Here is a 17,497-nt window from a genome sequence, read left to right on the forward strand (position 1 = left end):
TAGCCTCAGACCAAATACCACCTGTCCTGGGGCCTGAATTGGTGACCAAGACACAGAATGTGGACTGGGAGCTGTGTGAAGTAAAACGAACTCTGGATTTAGAGTAGAGGCTACAAGGGTGGGATTTGGCAAGACACTGAACAGGGCTGCTGTGTACGGTTGTTCAGCTTGTGCACTGAACAAGGGCACCCAGGGTGATGAGGCGAATCTATTGAGTGCTCTGCTTATCAAGCCATGATCACCCAGAGGGGCACATTATTCTAGTACACACAAAGGGACTCTATGGGCTAACAGAGGACCTGACCCTGAACCTGAATTTCCGTCTCTGTAATGACCCACCCGTTTTCTCCTACAGGGATATGGTGAGGTTACAGTCATATAACCTGAATTAACACACCTAATAATTACTTTTAATGAATCATTATTATTTATTTAAACAAAGTCTTAATTCACAAAAGTTTAAAGCAGATTGTGAAATTACATATGGTTAAATAGAAAATATGAATACATACCATTTCATATACTGAATTAATGAGGGAAGGCAAAGATGAGGCATATGTGTCAGTACTTTCCTTCCCATGCCTGAAGCAGACATCACTAATCAATGCAATCCATGAGGCACATTGCCTGTGTTCTGAATTCAGGTTCCACCATGGTACAGAGGCGGTAAAATTGGCACAGGGTCGTATCATCCCTGCTACATAGTAGGTTCTCAATAAATGGAAGCTATTATAATTTGGAACCAGTGCAAGGGGGCAAGGGAAGTAAACTGGATCAGGAAATCCTGCACTATTACGTATCAGTTTCAGCCCTGAGCTTCATGGTGGGCAAGACAAAGAAGTAACACACGGACACACAGTGTCCATCACGTAAAATTAAACCAGTTTCTCAGACTACATGCCAATTGCCTACACTGAATGCCAAGTGCGTTTTCCCCGTGATTCAGACAACATTCCCGGCGGTTGCCTAGAAAAAGCACACGGGCAGGTTTTGACTGCTGACGCCGCACTGAGCAAGCCCAGGGCATAAAATCCAAGCAGAGCCCAAGGAGAGCCCATGTGAGCCCATCCCCACCCATCCCCAGCTTATGGGAAGGGGGCCGGGGGCAGCAGGAGACAAACGTCCTACTCACTTCCTGGTATTGGGAAGTAGACCTTCAAATGCCCTCAAGCCCTTCTCTAGATGAGAAAACTGAGGCTCTGAAGGGCAGAGAGGAGGTCTAGGGCCCCACCTCCAAGCCCAGGAGCATTTCTACTCGCCCACTGCCTCCCTAGTGGTTGACGACCACCCAGCACCACTCTCTGGTTCACTAACTGTCAGCAGGCTGGAGGGTCACCTCCAAGTCCATAGCCCAACCCCCCACCCAAGGAACACCCACAGAGATGTGCACACTCGAGAGCAAGGCTTTGGGCTGGGCCACCCTCAAGGAACCCCTCGGCAGATGCAAATACTCATGGGAAACAGGGATCCAGAAGGTGGTCCTAAGGCTTGGTGGCGGGGAGGGGAACATATAAACAGACCTTCAGGGATGGGCTCCCCCTGCCCCGTGGCTTGTCAGAGCAGACAAAGCATGAGCTTTGGGGCCAGGCAAACCCCAGTTCAAACGCCCTCCCACCGTGCTGATGGCTAACTGTGTCTTTGGGAAAGTTATTTGGCCTCCTCTGAGCCTTATTTTTGCCCATCTGTAAAATCGCGTTGTAACTGAACCCCTCACAGGGTTGCGGCGAGGACCGGGTGAGATGAAGTGCTTCACCAAGTGAGTGGTTTATTATTCACACTATCATTACCAAAGATGACTGGCTTGTGGGCGGCTGGACAGAGTGCCGGCCTGGAGTCGGCACTTCTGAGTTCGCATCCTGGCTCTGATGCTACTGGGCCAAGTAACATTCTGAGCCTCGGTTTCCCCAGTCTTTAAACGGGAGGTGGGATCACTCTGGAGGCCCGCAGCCTGTAAGGACGCAGTTGCAGTTTGGACCCCCAGGAGCTGGAAGGCCAGCTTGTGTGGAGGGAGCTAAGCCCCCGAGAGAGCTCGCCAGCAGCCCCCCTCCCGGGCCAGGGGAATGTGTAGGAGGGAGGTGCGGGGAGGGGGCCCTGGAGCTGCGAGCTGGGAGGAACAGCCCTGGCGGGCGGCAGCGACCCAGGAGGGAGGGAGTGCATTGCTCCGAGCTCATCACTCAGCGAGCTGTCTCCCCCCGCCCTGGCCCCGGAACCCCAGTGGCCTGTCGTCCCCACTTCCTGCGTGCTGGGTCAATATTGTGATTTCCACTGTGCCGCCTGCCTGGGACGGCCTGGTCCTGCACGCCGCCCAGGGTCACGGGGCTGGGGGGAGACAGGGGTATGGAGAGGTCACTCACTGCCCGGAAGATGACTCAGGTCCTGAAGGCTGCAGGCGGTGTGGCCGAGAGCCAGAAGCCCCAGTGCGGCCTTACCTCCACCATCCCTTCCTGGTCCACAAAGACAGGGGCTGCTGCCGCAGGGGCTGGAGGCCCAGAAACCCCAACATGTCAGAACTAGGACGGTACCTTATCGAGGCCTATGGGCTCCTCCCACGTACACGGACCTGCCCGAGGCCTGGAGAGGAAGAGGGCTTGCCCCAGGTCACATGGCGGCTGTGCCGCTGAAATAGGACCTGGATCCCATCTCCTGACTTCAGATCCAGACCAGGCCCCCTCTCCTACTTTCCCTTCCCACGTTGGTCTACTTACTGTCCTTCCCAGCAACGTACACAGCTTGCTTCCTCCTACACCTCCGGATGAGCGCAGCAGAGAGCACTAGACCCGCTGGCCAAGGAACGTTGGTGAGCCTCTCCAGGGGCGAGCGGCCATCGAGAGGACACTGTTTGGGACACACACAGACCGGTCGTTATGGAGACGGTGGCTAGAGGGACCGGCTCTAAGAACAGAGGGCCTGTGGTTTCATTCCCACCTAGTGAGCTCATCCTGCCAAGGCTCAGCGTGGCCTGCACCTCCTCCTGGAGCCCCCGCTGCCCTCCCGGGCGACCAAGCTGCCCCCCCCCCCACCGTCCTGCCACCTCCCACTCCGACATCTGCCTCCCCTAGTAGAACAGGACTTCCTGGGGGAAGGGGCCATGGCCATCTCACCTCCAAATCCTGTGGCCCAGCCTAGTACTGAGGCCAGCCCTGGAGCTCGGCTGACACCAGCTCAATGAAAGAACAGATGAATAAATGGGCTCACGTCCTGTCTCCCCACATCACACGATCTCCATGGGGCCGACGCTCTACTCCTCCCAAGATCACCTCTCCTGGAAGCTCTTATTCTTCTTCCTGCCTTCCCCCCCGGCCCCTCAGGCTACCTCCTACTCTTCCTTTAGTTCTCCACTCAGCTTTCATTTCCTCCCGGAAGCCCTCCCTGACTACCATGCTGAAACTACATTAGCTGGCCCTACTCTGAGTACCTCGTACTCCCCTATCAATGCTCATATCCCGGGGAAGTGTAATGGTTTATTTAGTGTTCTTTCTCTCTAGGCTGAACTAGGGATTGAGTCCTCATCTGTGAGTGTGACAAGAGTCACTTATCTCATTGTATCTCTAGCACAGGGTGTGGTGCAGAGTTGGTGCATAATGGACGGACAGATGGATGGATGGATGGATGGATGGGTGGATGGATAGATGGGTGGATGGATGGATAAATGGATGGATGAATGGATGAATGGATGGATGGATGGATGGATGGGTGGGTGGATAGATGGATGGATAGATGGATGGATGGATGGATGGATTCCTCCATCCATGGATGGAATCTGGCCCACACTAGAAATTCAGTAAATGTTGGCCGTCGGCGATGGTGGTGATGGTGATGGTGGTTGGGGTGGATGTCTGTTGTTCTTTGCTGTCCAGCAGCTCCAGATCCCATCCTTTGTCCTACATCTGTCACCTCATCTCCATTGGGGAACGCTCCTCCTCCCCCACATGACTCCATCAATCACTGAACCTCAGTGCCCTACCCACATGACCCAGACTTCATCAGTGATCCTACCCCACTTCCCTGATCCAACAGTGGGCACGTGATCCAAACAGAGCCAGTCAAAGTCCTTCCTAGCGGCCAAGATGAGTCCCAAGAGAAAGCAACTCTCTTGTTTTGGACTAGGCTTCCCAAGCTGGGCTACTTCTGACCAAGTTCCTTACCCCCTGGAGGGGGGAGGGAGACCAACCTCAAAGGGAAGCAGAGACGCGCAGAGGCAAGTGAGAGACAGAGTCGTGGTGGCCCTGAGCCCTTGTTCTAGACCCCTGGTCTTCCACTTCCAGGCCACTTCCTAGATCCTCAAGTTCCCTTTTTCACTACAGCTAAGTGATGCAGGCGTCTCTAACTTGTGGTAGAAAGACTTCTGAATAACACAAAACCAAGGAGGAGACAGCAAGAGGAACAGGGTGAGTCCGAGTGAAGACACAGATGCAGAGCAGTGCTTGGCCAGCAGCCTCAGGGAGATGAATGTCCCGCTAGGGGCATGACGGAGCCCCTGCAGCCCATCATGGGCCAGGTCTAAGGGCCAAGGTTGTGCAGAGGCGGGTGGGTAGGGTACACTTGGTGTGCTTTCTTTGCAAATGACAGCAGCCTAACTCAGGCTGGCTTCTGAGGTGGGAAGGGGGATTCATCAGCTCACAGAACTAAAATGACCTTGGGTCTCTAGTAGCAGATGGGGCTGGATCCAGGTACTCAACTGCGGTGGTCAGAAGCATCCCTCCAGCTGTCCCCAGCTCACCACTCTGCTGCCCTCGGGTTGGATTCGTCCTCAGGCAGGCTCTCCGCAAACAATGGCAGCTTTGGGCTTCCATCAATAGCAACCTCAAGGCCAAAGACAGCGCCTTTCTACCCTGTTGCTACAGCAAAGCTGCCAGAGTTTAATCTGATTGGCCTGTGTCAGTCTCATGCCCACCCCTGAACAACCTTGAGATGAGGGGACTGTGGCCCTCTCACCGGCCAGGCCTAGGCCACAGGTCCACCCTGCAGTGAGCCTGCCCAAAGCAGTGACCTACAGTGGTGGGGAGGAGGCTCCCCAAGGGTGTGCAGCTGGGCAGGCAGAGGTAAAGATGTCTACAGTCCTGGGGAAGAGGTCTTTGGCTGGAAGCTGCTCACGTCCTGTGGGAGGGAGGAGGAGCTCTTTGGGGGAAAGATAGCATTCCCCTTGGCTGGTGTAGTCTTTGGAGGAGGGGGGACATCCCCCCGAAGGCAAGAGCATGGAGGGGAGGACTCCTCGGTTACTCCCAGCCCTGGAAGCCTCTGGTCTGCAGCTGTGACGCCAATTGTCTGCAGCCAGACACATTCCTGGACTTGGCTGCGAGGGTGGAGGCCAGCATCAAGCATCTAGAAGCACCTCGGTTCCCACACGTGCACATCCTTGACGCACACCTCAAGCTCTCACACCAGCATGCCCCGGGCGTGCACCTCAGACTCCCACACCTGTGAGCCCCAGACGCGCACCTCAGGCTCCCACACCTGCGTGTCCCAGGCATGCACCTCGGGCTCCCATACCTGCGTGTCCCAGGCATGCACCTCAGGCTCCCACACCCGCATGCCCTGGGCGTGCACCTCACACTCCACACCTGTGAGCCCCAGACACACACCTCGGGCTCCCACACCTGCGTGTCCCAGACATGCACCTCGGGCCCCCAAACCCACATGCCCCGGGCATGCACCTCAGACTCCCACACCTGCGTGTCCCAGACATGCACTTCGGGCTCCCACACCTGCGTGTCCCGGACATGCACCTCGGGCCCCCACACCCACATGCCCCGGGCATGCACCTCAGACTCCCACACCTGCGTGTCCCAGACGTACACCTTGGGCTCCCCGACCTGCGCACCCTGGAAGTGCACCTTGGGCTCCCACACCTGCACACTCCAAACATGGGCATTTAGGGGAAAAGCACAGCCATATCTGTCCAGGACACCTGAGTTTGGCAGTTTGTGGCTTCTGGATTTTCTGTGAAGGCAACACCCCAGAGGGTGGTTTCCGCCCTGCCAGGAGAAGGTGCAGACAGGAGGCTCAGAAGCCCCTGCTCTATGCTTGGAGGAAACTAAGGAAATGCTCTCCTGTCACTTCAAAGCTGCCACTGTCCCTGTACTTTACAGTGACCACTGTGCCTCACCCCCATGACACACAGTTTTCTCCAGCCTGGGTTCCCTTCCGCAGGCTCCCCCCAAAACTCCCTACCTCTCTTCGTTAAAGCCAAGAATGGACACTTCTCAATGGAGCTTCACATCTCTTTGTGGCTGAGACACAAATGCTTTTCTATGACTCAGTTTCCTGAAGGGCACAACAGGGGAGAAACCTTCCCAGTCAACCCTCTGGGGACCTTAAGACCATCAAATAGACCGGAGCTATGACCGGGCTTTGGAAATGCTAAAGCCTCTAACCAAGGTCCAGTACACTGATCCCCGCCCCGTCATGGACACCTGGGCGAGGTTTGGAATTCCCCCTTTGCACCGACTTTTGGAGTCGAGGTTTGGGGAGATGGGGGAACCTGTGTCTGGTCTGGGGGCAGGATGATGGACAAGATGAGGTCCCGAATCCTTTCAAGGCTTCAGGTGTCTGGTCCAGCCTGGAGACGATGTGGTCAGACTTTAAGTTCCCACCGGTCTAGTCCCCCAGCCCGTTTGCTACCTTGCCAGCACGTGCTGAGCAGATCATAGGAGCTCAGAAAACACAGGCGCACAGAGCAAAAGGCCACAAGTGACACCTCCTCTCGCCTTCCCATCCCGTCCATCAGCCGGTCCTGTAGACTCTCCTCCACCATCCGCTTCGGTTCCACCCACTTCTCACCACATCCATGGCTACCAGCCTGGTCCAAGCCACGCTCTCTCTCCTGCCCCACCGCCCAGCCTCCTTGGCCTGCCCGCATCTGTTCCCACAGCTCCAGCATCCTCTCCTCGCAGAGCAGCCAGAGTGATTCAACAAAACAAACAAACAAATAAACAAAAAATATATAGAATAAATATCAGTCCCTCCCAAGGGCTTCCCGCTGCTCAGAAAAACATCCAAACTCTTAATCAACTTAAAAAGATGATCTGAAGTTTCTTTTTAAAAATGTGGCAAAGGACACATCATACACAATTTACCCTCATAACCATTTTTAAGCATATAGCTCAGTCGCGTTACGTGTATATTCAGACTGTTGTGCTTCCGGTCTTGAGAACATGTTCATCTTCCACAACCGAGACCCCATACCCGTTAAACTAGCAACGACTCCCCATTCCTCCCACCTCCAGCCCCGGGGTACCACCGTTCTGTACTTCGTCTCTATGAATTTGGCTACGAGGTCCTCACAGAAGTGGAATCACATGGTATTTGTCTTTTTGCAACTGGCTTATTTCATTTAGCATCGTGTCTTCAAGGCTCATCCATGGAGTAGCCTGTGTCAGAGTCTTCTTTTCAAGTCTGAATAATGTTCCATTTTATGTATATTCTACATTTTGTTCATCCACTCTTTCATCGACGGACGCTTGGGGTTTTTCTAACCTTTCTGCTATTGTGAATAACGGGGCTGTGAACGGGGCTGCACCAATATCGCTTTGAGTGTTGCTCTCAATTCTTTTGGATCTATAACCAGAAATGGAATTGGTGGGTCACGTGGTAGTTCTATTTTTAATTTTCTGGAGGAACAGCCATACCGTCTTCCATAGCTGTCATGCCCTTTTACATTCCCACCAGCGGGGCACAGCGTTCCAATGTCTCCACATCCTCGCCAACTGTTGCTGACTTTTGGTTTTGTTTTTGTTTTTAATAGTAACCATCCTGAGAGGCTTGAGGTGGGATCTAATGTGCCTTGATAAAGGAAATATCAGTATTGTGGGGGATCTCTGTGTGTTACAGGGCATCTGGCATCCCTCCCAATCCTTGGGACAACCAACAAGCATTTACTGGGAAAGGTGGTGCACCCTGGCTGAGAACCATCAGCCCTCCTCACCTCCCCTGCCTCATCTCACGCAGCACTCCCCCCTGCTCACCCATCCAGCCACTCTGGCCTTTCTGTTCCTCAGTCATGCCAATGCCAGTCCCACCTCAGGGCCTTTGCATGTGTTGTCCTGCCTTGCACGCTCTTCTGCTAGATTCTCACATGACGGATCTCAATCTTCAGATCTCAGTTTAAGTACCACCTCCTCAGGGACCCCTTCACAGACCTCCGCACCTAAGGAAACCCCCTTGTTCCTTCTCACATGATCTTGTGTGTTGGCACTTATCACCATCTGAAATCACCTTCTTCACTGTGGGCATGTTCACCATCTCTCCATCAAAAACACAAGTTCCTTAAGGGCAGACCTTCTCTTTCTCCTTCTCCTTCACCCCAACAGCTAGAGCAGCGCCTGGGACAGAACGCCTGTTGACCGACTGAATGACTGGTCACACTCAGCGGCAGAGCTGGATGGGAGATCACCCACTCTTGCCACTGCTATGTTCACCGAAGGGATCATGAGGCCCAGAAAAGGGAAGAGACTTGCTCAAGGTCATCCAAGGTCAGTCTCTGGTTTTGTGATCCCAGCCTGGTGCTCTTTCTCCCACATCTCGCACCTGGAGGAGCTCTGGGCCAAGGCTGGCACCCATGCAGTGAGAAGCACAGGGCTGTTGGTCTGCGTGGGAGGCAGCACATTGTCTCCAGCCCCTGGGTTTTCCCTGCCATGTGGTTTCTCTGGGGACGAGATGAAACGGTTGGCTCGCTTAGAGGCTGAGCGGTAGGGAAATCCAGCTGTTTCACTGCAGAAACTCCTGAGCTCCGTGAGGCTCATGGGGGTTGGGGGGGGGCACACGGACCCAAGGCTGCTTGAGCCCTGCTAGTGCTCCCACACACAGCGGAGTGCCGACCACAGAGTGGTCCTCCATGGAGGACTACCCCCACCCAACCTTCTCTCCTCTCTCCCCCCCACACCACTCCCCCCAGCCTCTGCATCCTAAAGGAGTATAGTTGCATTCAGGCATATAAACTATTCGATGGATGTGTGTCCCTTTTGGGAAAGGCCACGGCTGCCCGCACGTGGCTTCCTTCAGATCTGTTCCAACTCCAGTCCATGAAATAAAACATTGGGCTCCTTGGTGGGCGGGACCACCGACCAGTGTTAACCTGGCTATGGGCTGCGTGGTATTTCTCCAGCCAGACAGTTTAGNGAGCTCTGGGCCAAGGCTGGCACCCATGCAGTGAGAAGCACAGGGCTGTTGGTCTGCGTGGGAGGCAGCACATTGTCTCCAGCCCCTGGGTTTTCCCTGCCATGTGGTTTCTCTGGGGACGAGATGAAACGGTTGGCTCGCTTAGAGGCTGAGCGGTAGGGAAATCCAGCTGTTTCACTGCAGAGACTTCTGAGCTCCGTGAGGCTCATGGGGGTTGGGGGGGGGCACATGGACCCAAGGCTGCTTGAGCCCTGCTAGTGCTTCCCACACACAGCGGAGTGCCGACCACAGAGTGGTCCTCCATGGAGGACTACCCCCACCCAACCTTCTCTCCTCTGTCCCCCCCACACCACTCCCCCCAGCCTCTGCATCCTAAAGGAGTATAGTTGCATTCAGGCATATAAACTATTCGATGGATGTGTGTCCCTTTTGGGAAAGGCCACGGCTGCCCGCACGTGGCTTCCTTCAGATCTGTTCCAACTCCAGTCCATGAAATAAAACATTGGGCTCCTTGGTGGGCGGGACCACCGACCAGTGTTAACCTGGCTATGGGCTGCGTGGTATTTCTCCAGCCAGACAGTTTAGCGTAGAGTCAGGGCGACCTGGGTTCACAGACGGCTGAGTCCCCTGGGGGCCTGAGCACAAGTTGCATCACCTGCAGGATGGGGCTCCCCCAGGGGTGTTCAGAGGACGGGGCACGATAAGAGTGCTGGTACAAGACAGCACTATATGTCCTGGCTCATAACCGAGGGACCCGTTAGTCACCGTTCCGTCCAGCAGTTGGGAAGGCTGCAGGGCACTGTCCTCCCTCGCCAGTCCTGCTCACACTGCCTTGGGAAGCTCCGCCCATCTCCATTTCCGGAGGACTGGACAACGCTCAAAGATCACTGCATCTAGAATGGAAGAGAAATAAAAACAGGACAAATGCAATAATGCTGGTAACTAATCCAGCCCCGCTTCTGGAGCGCCGACGGCATGCAAAATGCCCGCCTTGAGCCATCTGTAAATGAGAATAGACGGGATGCCCACAGCTACCCCGCAAGCAGGTGCTATTTGATCCCCATTAAACAGAAGGGGAAACTGAGACAAAGGAAGGCTTATCCAATTGTCCAAGGTCATAGTTACAAGTGGCTGGGCCAGGTGGCCTGAACCCAAGACGAGGGAGTCAAAGGCCAGGGGGCACCAGGAGGCTGCCCGGCCCCAGCCAAGAGCGTTAGGCAGGCTTTGCTCCCAGATCCTGAAAGGGGAGTTGACACTCTGCTCTAGTGTCATCTTCCTAGGGAGGCCCCCTCCCCGACCAGCCTGCCTGAAACAATATTCCCTCCCCTCCGGCTCCCCCAGCTGCCTTTGCCTCGCTTCGTTTCCCCCACAGGACAGAGCATCATCTGACGGAAGTTTATGGGGCTGGAGAAATGGACAGAGGCCAATCAGGAAGGGCCTAGTAAGGTGGGGTTTAGTGTTTGGTCTTTCCCCTTGGGTCCCAAGGAAGAACAGGGAGGATAACAGGAAGGTACCCACAACACACACACACACACACACACACACACGCACGCACATGCACACACATGTGCACACACACGCACATGTCCATACACGTGCGCACACACATGCACACACACGTGCGCACACACGCACATGTCCATACACATGCGCACACACATGCACACACACGTGCACACATGCACGCACATGTCCATACAGATGCACACACACACATGCATACACGTGCGCACACACACACACATACACACACCCCTTACTCCAAACACAGATTTTGGCAGTCGTCCAGAGGGGAGGAGCTTTTCGTCCATGTGAGCGTCAAGTCCAGAGCCTGGTCCTCAGATCCAGGGCATGACTGGGACATAGTGACCGTAAGGCAAGGGCAACAGAAGCCTGCCCGTGGGGTGGCCGTGGTCCTGCAGGAAACACAGACAGGCAGATTCACAGGTACAGTTGTCTTTTGTAGACAAGGTGGCTCATCTCCCAGTGATGCCAGCCCCCAGGCATCCTCCATGCCGCTGTGTATGCTGCCCCTGCTTCCTGGAATGCCATCCGCCTGTCTAGCAAACATTTATTAGGCTCCTGTTATGTACCAGGCATCGGGAAATCAGAGACAAACCAGGGCAGGAGTGGTCCCTGCCTTCACAGGGCCCTGGAATCCCTAGGAAACTCCTGTTTGCTCTTCAAAACCCCATTCAAGACCCTCTCTTCAGTGTGGAGCCTTCCTTGACTCCCCAAGTAGTAAGCTGCTTATTTATTCTCCAGTGTTTTTCTAGCACCCTATGACTTTAGTTGTCGTGGAAAGAGAAAGGGAACAGCCAGCCACTGAAAAGTCACTGTGTACTGGTCCCCGGGCTGGGCACTAAACAGGCAACACCTGGCTGCAGGCTCTCAGGGAGCCTGCCGGGGAAGAGGTAGTCCCCCTTTCCATAGACAGGAGAATGGGCTCAGAGAGGCTGTCTCTGGTCTAAGCTGATGGGTGAGCGAGCAGGGACAGAGAGCCCAAGCGATCGCGGTACGCGATTGGCCATCGTCCATGCTCTGACCGCCCTGAAGACAGGGGCGGACCTTGTGGGCATGATACGCTGTCCTCAGGCCCCAGCACAGGCGGGGTGTCCAGTGGGTGCTCTGGGGGTGGAAGGAGTGGGCAGAAGCCGCCCTAGAGCCGGGCCGGGGCTGCGTTGCCATCCTCGGGGCCTAGGTGGCGATGTGCACCCTCCGTCTCCCCAGCCCCTGCAGGCGGCCACCTTCAGCTCCTGGATCCCTGGCCTGGAGAGGCGGTGTCTCCTTGCCCGCTTCCTCCACCTGGCAGCATCTTGCCCCAGGTCAGCCTCAGTCTCCGCTGACTGGGGTCCCCCCTCAAGCTGATGCTTATCACCACAGCAGGGCCTCAGGATGGGTCAGATCTCCTTCCCCCAAAGTGCTGCCGAGATGAGAAAGGGACTCACTCATTCATTGCCCCAAGAAGACCCAGGAAGCCTGCTGGCTCAGGTGCCGCAGCGGGTGTGGGGGACACTGCCGGGGACCCACCCCTACCAGGTGTCCCCTTCCCTGTTGCTCCGGGGGCCTCCCCACACCCTGCAAAGCCAAGAAGACATCTGTGAAGTTCTAGAGACCAAGACAGAACATCTCAGTCCCTCTTCAGGGTCTACCTGGGAGTCGGGGAGCAAGAGGGGACAGGGACAAGACCTTGTCCCCCGCGCCCACAAGGCAGGCCGGGGCTGGGGCTGAGCCTAGATTTCCCGATCAGTAGTCTCAACAGTTTCCAGCACAATCTGAAGCTGTTTCTACAGGGCCCCGGGGGCGACTGGAGAAAAATGCAGTTGGACCAGTTATCTGATGTAGTAATAATAAAAATAACAACAGCTCCCGTTTCTGCCTGGATTGCAGTCTTTCACCCACGTTACCACATTTGCCCTTGAGCCTGCTGAGGACATGGGTGCCACTGCCCCTCGCTGTACAGATGCCTGGAGAGGAAGGGGCTTGCCTGGTTCCCGGACCCTCACCCCCAGGTCCCATCTCCCAGGCCTGGAGTGTCATCAAAGGGAGGGATGGGAGTGGTGGGGAGGCACGAAGGGGGGCTGAGCGGAGGGCTGAGTTTTAGGAAGGGGTGAGGCAGCCGAGCTGTGAAATGCAGGTGGGGGCCGCTCAGAGTGCTTCTCCTCCTACCAGACTGTTCTACACTGCCCGCCTCCCCCATCCCCCAAAGTGGCAGCCAGGCTCTGCCCCAGGCCACAATGCCTCTCTGTGCTCCCTCCCCTCCACAGCAGCCCTCAGAGAGTCACCCGGGCCACTGACCATCGGATCTCGTTTAATCTGCCTGCTCTTAGCCAAGCCCCTTCCCCGGCTTGGACTCAGTTTCCCCAACTATATAATGAGCGAACTGGGCTTTGGGTTTGGCCTTTCGGTTCTCACGGTCTGACCTCTCAGAGGGAAAATGTAAGGTGAGATCAGGAACAGGAACGGCTGTGGGGAGGTGTATGGCACGTGCCAGGTGCCAAGTGCTGGCTTCTTTGCTGGTGGCATGGAGTGACCAAAGGCACAAGCTGCCCAGGAGGCTCAGGGCCAAAGGACACTCAAAATTCCCCACCGCCCTGTGCCTGTTTCCAGATCGGTCTAGTCATGACAATGAACCTACTTCACAGGGTTGTAAGGAGAGCCCAGTGTGATAACATATAGGATGCGCCTCGAACAGCACCCACCACATCACCAAAGCAAAGTCACCGTCACCATCATCATCGTCTCCATCATCACCATCATCATCATCACCTCCATCATCTCCATCATCTCCATCATTGCCATCATCATCATTGCCATCATGGCCATTGTTGTCATCATCTCCATCATCACCATCATCATCATCTCCATCATCACCATCATCATCATCATCTCCATCATCACCATCATCATTGCCATCACCACCATCATCATTGCCATCATCATCATCATCGCCATCACCACCATCACCCTCATCGCCATCATCGTCATCAACATAATCACTGTCAGCTTCAACATTGTCACTATTGTCACCACAACTGCCACCATCATCATCACCATCTATCCTCTCCTCCTGGTCTGGTCCATCAGCTCCTGACCTGCACCAGACAAGCCGGAGCTCTGCTCTCAACTCTGCCACTCACCTGCTGAGTCACTCAAGCCTCAGTTTCTTCACCTGAAAAATGGAACAAATAAGATCTGGGTAGAAAGTATTAGGGACATACAGCAAGATCACTCACAGAAAGCTTCCTCGTATGGGGCATGGCCAGTGGAAAGTGCCTGGTACGCACTTGTCCCCTTCCTTCTTTATCGAATCAAAGTAAAATTTTACAACCAAGCAGAGCAAATACACAATAATACCACAGCTGATATTTAACGAGCGCTTACCATGGGCCTGGCACTGGCCTAAGGATCTTATTGATTTCATTTCCTTAATTCTCCTAAACAACACTGTGAGGTGGACAGAGATGCCATGCCCATTTTACAGAGAGAAACTGAGCCATAAAGAAGCAACATGCCATTCTCTGGAAGCCTTCGATGTTGCTTAAAGCCCCCCAGGAGTAAGCACTCATGTTTATTGAGTAGCTAGCTACTCTGTGTGCCAGGCAGAATTAACCCCTTCCTGTGTCATCTCCTCCAATGCTCCCAACAATGCTACAAGATGACAACTATCATGGTTCCTATTTTTTTAAAAAAAAAAATTTTAACGTTTATTTATTTTTTGAGCGATGGAGAGAGATAGAGCATGAGTGGGGGAGGAGCAGAGAGAGAGGGAGACACAGAATCCGAAGCAGGCTCCAAGCTCTGAGCTGTCAGCACTGAGCCCGACACAGGGCTCGAACTCAGATTGCGAGATCATGACCTGTGCCAAAGTCAGATGCTTAACCGACTGAGCCACCCAGGCGCCCCCTCATTGTTCCTTTTTTATAGATGAGAAACTGAGGCAGAGAGAGGTGAAGTTATTCATCTAATGAGCAAATGACTGAGGCAGAATTCGAACCCAGGTCTGGATAACTCTTCCACCTGGTTCTCTTAATTACTGCACCAGAGCCTGCCTGGAGCGGCAGCTCCCAAGGGGCCTCAGTAAGCACCCAGCAGTTCAGTCCAGACATCTGTGGCTCCAGGAGGCTATGGGGAGGGAAGTACCCTCATATTTAGTACCCTCAAGGAGCTGGGGGGTCTCAGGGTAAAGCTACACTCTCTTAGGAGGGCAAACCTACTCCCCCAGTGTTCCAGACGGGCAGGGAACAGGTGCACAGATCCCCGGCCCTGGGCTAGGTGGGGGAGGACTCCTTTGGCAGCCAGAGCCCTGCGTGAACAAGAAGAAACCCAGCCTGCAGCCCCTTGGCCCTGGCAGGAGATTAACAAAACAAATACCCGGGCAATCTCAATTTCAACACTTGGGGAGGGGGGCCGGGTGTCAGGGCCCAGGGGGAGGGAGGGAAACGCAGAGACATTTTACCACCTAAATAACTTTCCCTCTGTTTAGTTTCACACGAACTTACACTCAAGTGCGCTCTTGCGCGCACTCTCTCCCTCTTTTTACATTTTTATTTTATTTTTACAAATGCTCAAACTTTCCTGCCACAAATTATTCTTGGCCAGGTTACAAGTAGAAAGGCCGTGTGTATCCTTTACTTGACAAAAAGGGGGGGTGGGGAGGGCTCTTATGAAATATTTTGGTTGTGGGTTTGAGGTGGGATTTCTTCCTTGCTTTCCCCGACTGTGCCTTTGCCTGGGAGGGTAGGCGTGTTGGCCTTCTGGGCGTGAGCAGTGTTGATGCTCACGTGCTTGCTGGTCTCTCGATCTGGCCGCTGCCCACTGCCATGCTTACTTACCTCCAGCTGCCCTCATGGGCCCTGAGGCTCCGGTTTCACCAAGCTGATTTGGAGCGGCATTTGGGAAGACCCACTGGAGCTAGCTAGCAGGGGGGCATTGCACCTCGCTCAGGCACTGCTGTTTCCCAAGCTATAGGGTCCTGCCTGGAAGCCCGTGGGGGGAGGGGCAGGGCAGAGGTCCCCAAATCCCCAGGTGGACCTGTCTACCCAGTGCCCAAGGAAGGGGCTAGCCATGGACCCTCCCTGGTTGTGTGGGAGGGGGTGAGCCGCCCAGTTCACCTCAATCCTGCCCCATCTAGCAGTCTCTCTGCTCCTGCAGATTTGGTCCCCGGGCCCCCTCGCCAGCCTCACCTCACCACTCTGCCCTCCCCCCAGGCACTTTGCTCCAGCCACGTCATTTAGCAAACACACTGAGCTATTCCCACGTCAGGGCCTTGGCAGGTGCCCCTTCCCCTTCCCAGAACTCCCACCCCTCCACTCTCCCGTGTATTGTCCTGGTCTCAGCTGGATGGCCACCTCCTCAGAAAGGTTTTCCTGGGGCATCGGGGAGGCTCAGTCGGTTAAGCGTCTGACTCTTGATTTTGGCTCAGGTCATGATCTCACGGTTTGTGGGTTCAAACCCTGCACTGGGCTCCACGCTAGCAGGGCACAGCCTGCTTAGGATTCTCCCTCTCCCTCTCTCTCTGCTCCTCCCCTGCTCGAGCTCTTTCTCTGTCAAAATAAATAAACAGAAAAAAATGAAAGAAAGAAAGAGAAAGAAAGAAAGAAAGAAAGAAAGAGAAAGAAAGAAAGAAAGAAAGAACTTTCCTGACACCTTGTCCCAAGCAAGGACCTTGTTATTTGCCATCTCAGCCCCTTGTTGGTTTTCCCTATAACGAGGAGTTTATTCAAGTTTTATTTGTCCATGTTCTTGTTTTCTGCTGATCCTACCCAACTCGAGTGCATAAACAGATGGGTGAATGAATGAGTGAGTGAACGAATGAATCAGCAAATGAGTGAAGGAATGAGTAAGTGCAAGGTCCGGAAGGCTGGACCAGTACTCCATTCCTTCCGTCGACATTAACCCCTGGTTGTCCAAAGCTGTCCCTTGTGAGAGCTGCCTGTTCACAGTCTGGTTTAGAAGGTACATCTGGGGTCCACCAGTCTGATGGGAGTCTCCATCTAGGGTCTGGGCCCTCTTGGGACCCAACTGCCTCACCAAAAACATTTCCTCACCATTTCTCATAAAAGCAAAATCACACAGCCAGCACCCCGTGAATGAGTGCCCATTTCCGTGCCCCGTGCCTACAGGCCGGACCACGCTAATCCAGTCAGACGGAGTTTCCTGAAATGATGCCCGTTACACAGATGGTGTTAGGAACTACTCAGTGCACGCACACACTCTCAGAGGTGCCGTGGAGGCAGAGATTCTGAGTCCCATTTGACAGATGTGGAAACTGAGGCTCAGCGCGGTGACCAGATGTGCACAGAGCTCCCCAGCAGGTCTCGCTGTCACCTCTCTGCACTGTTGTGCCCCTTCTGCTCTGTGATTGCCGTTGCCATCCACCCTTCCCTTGCTGCGCAGCCCAGACACTTGGGAGCAGGCCCCGCTGCCCCTCCAGGGCACACCCAAACAGCCCGAGTCCCCTGGGGCCTGCCTCCCCACGCATCACACCTGGTCCATCCCCCCCGCACCCTGAGCTCAGCAAACGTGTCCTGGGATTACCGTTATCAGCCCGAACTTGTCCAGCCACAGAACAGCAGGCAAAATCGCGGCCCCCTACGCCGCCTCGGGAATCGTGCCGGTTTATGAGCGATGAGGGAGTTTATGGAGCTCTGCGGTGTATAATTACGCTCTCATTTTATTGATTAGCAGCTTCACGCTGGAACGTCCTTATCCCTTAATAGAAAGCCTGCCGGTCCTTTCCAGCAATTACAGTGGAAATTAATGGCTACTTACATGCGATGGAGCCCATGAGCAATAATTTGGGGGCCAATCACACGTGAACAGTGAGGAGTAACACCCTGNCTGTCGTTGCTCCAACGGATCCGTCCTGTCCTACTCT

Source organism: Crocuta crocuta, unplaced genomic scaffold (assembly GCF_008692635.1).
Source record: "Crocuta crocuta isolate KB4526 unplaced genomic scaffold, BGI_CrCroc_1.0 scaffold127, whole genome shotgun sequence".
Taxonomy (NCBI): domain Eukaryota; kingdom Metazoa; phylum Chordata; class Mammalia; order Carnivora; family Hyaenidae; genus Crocuta; species Crocuta crocuta.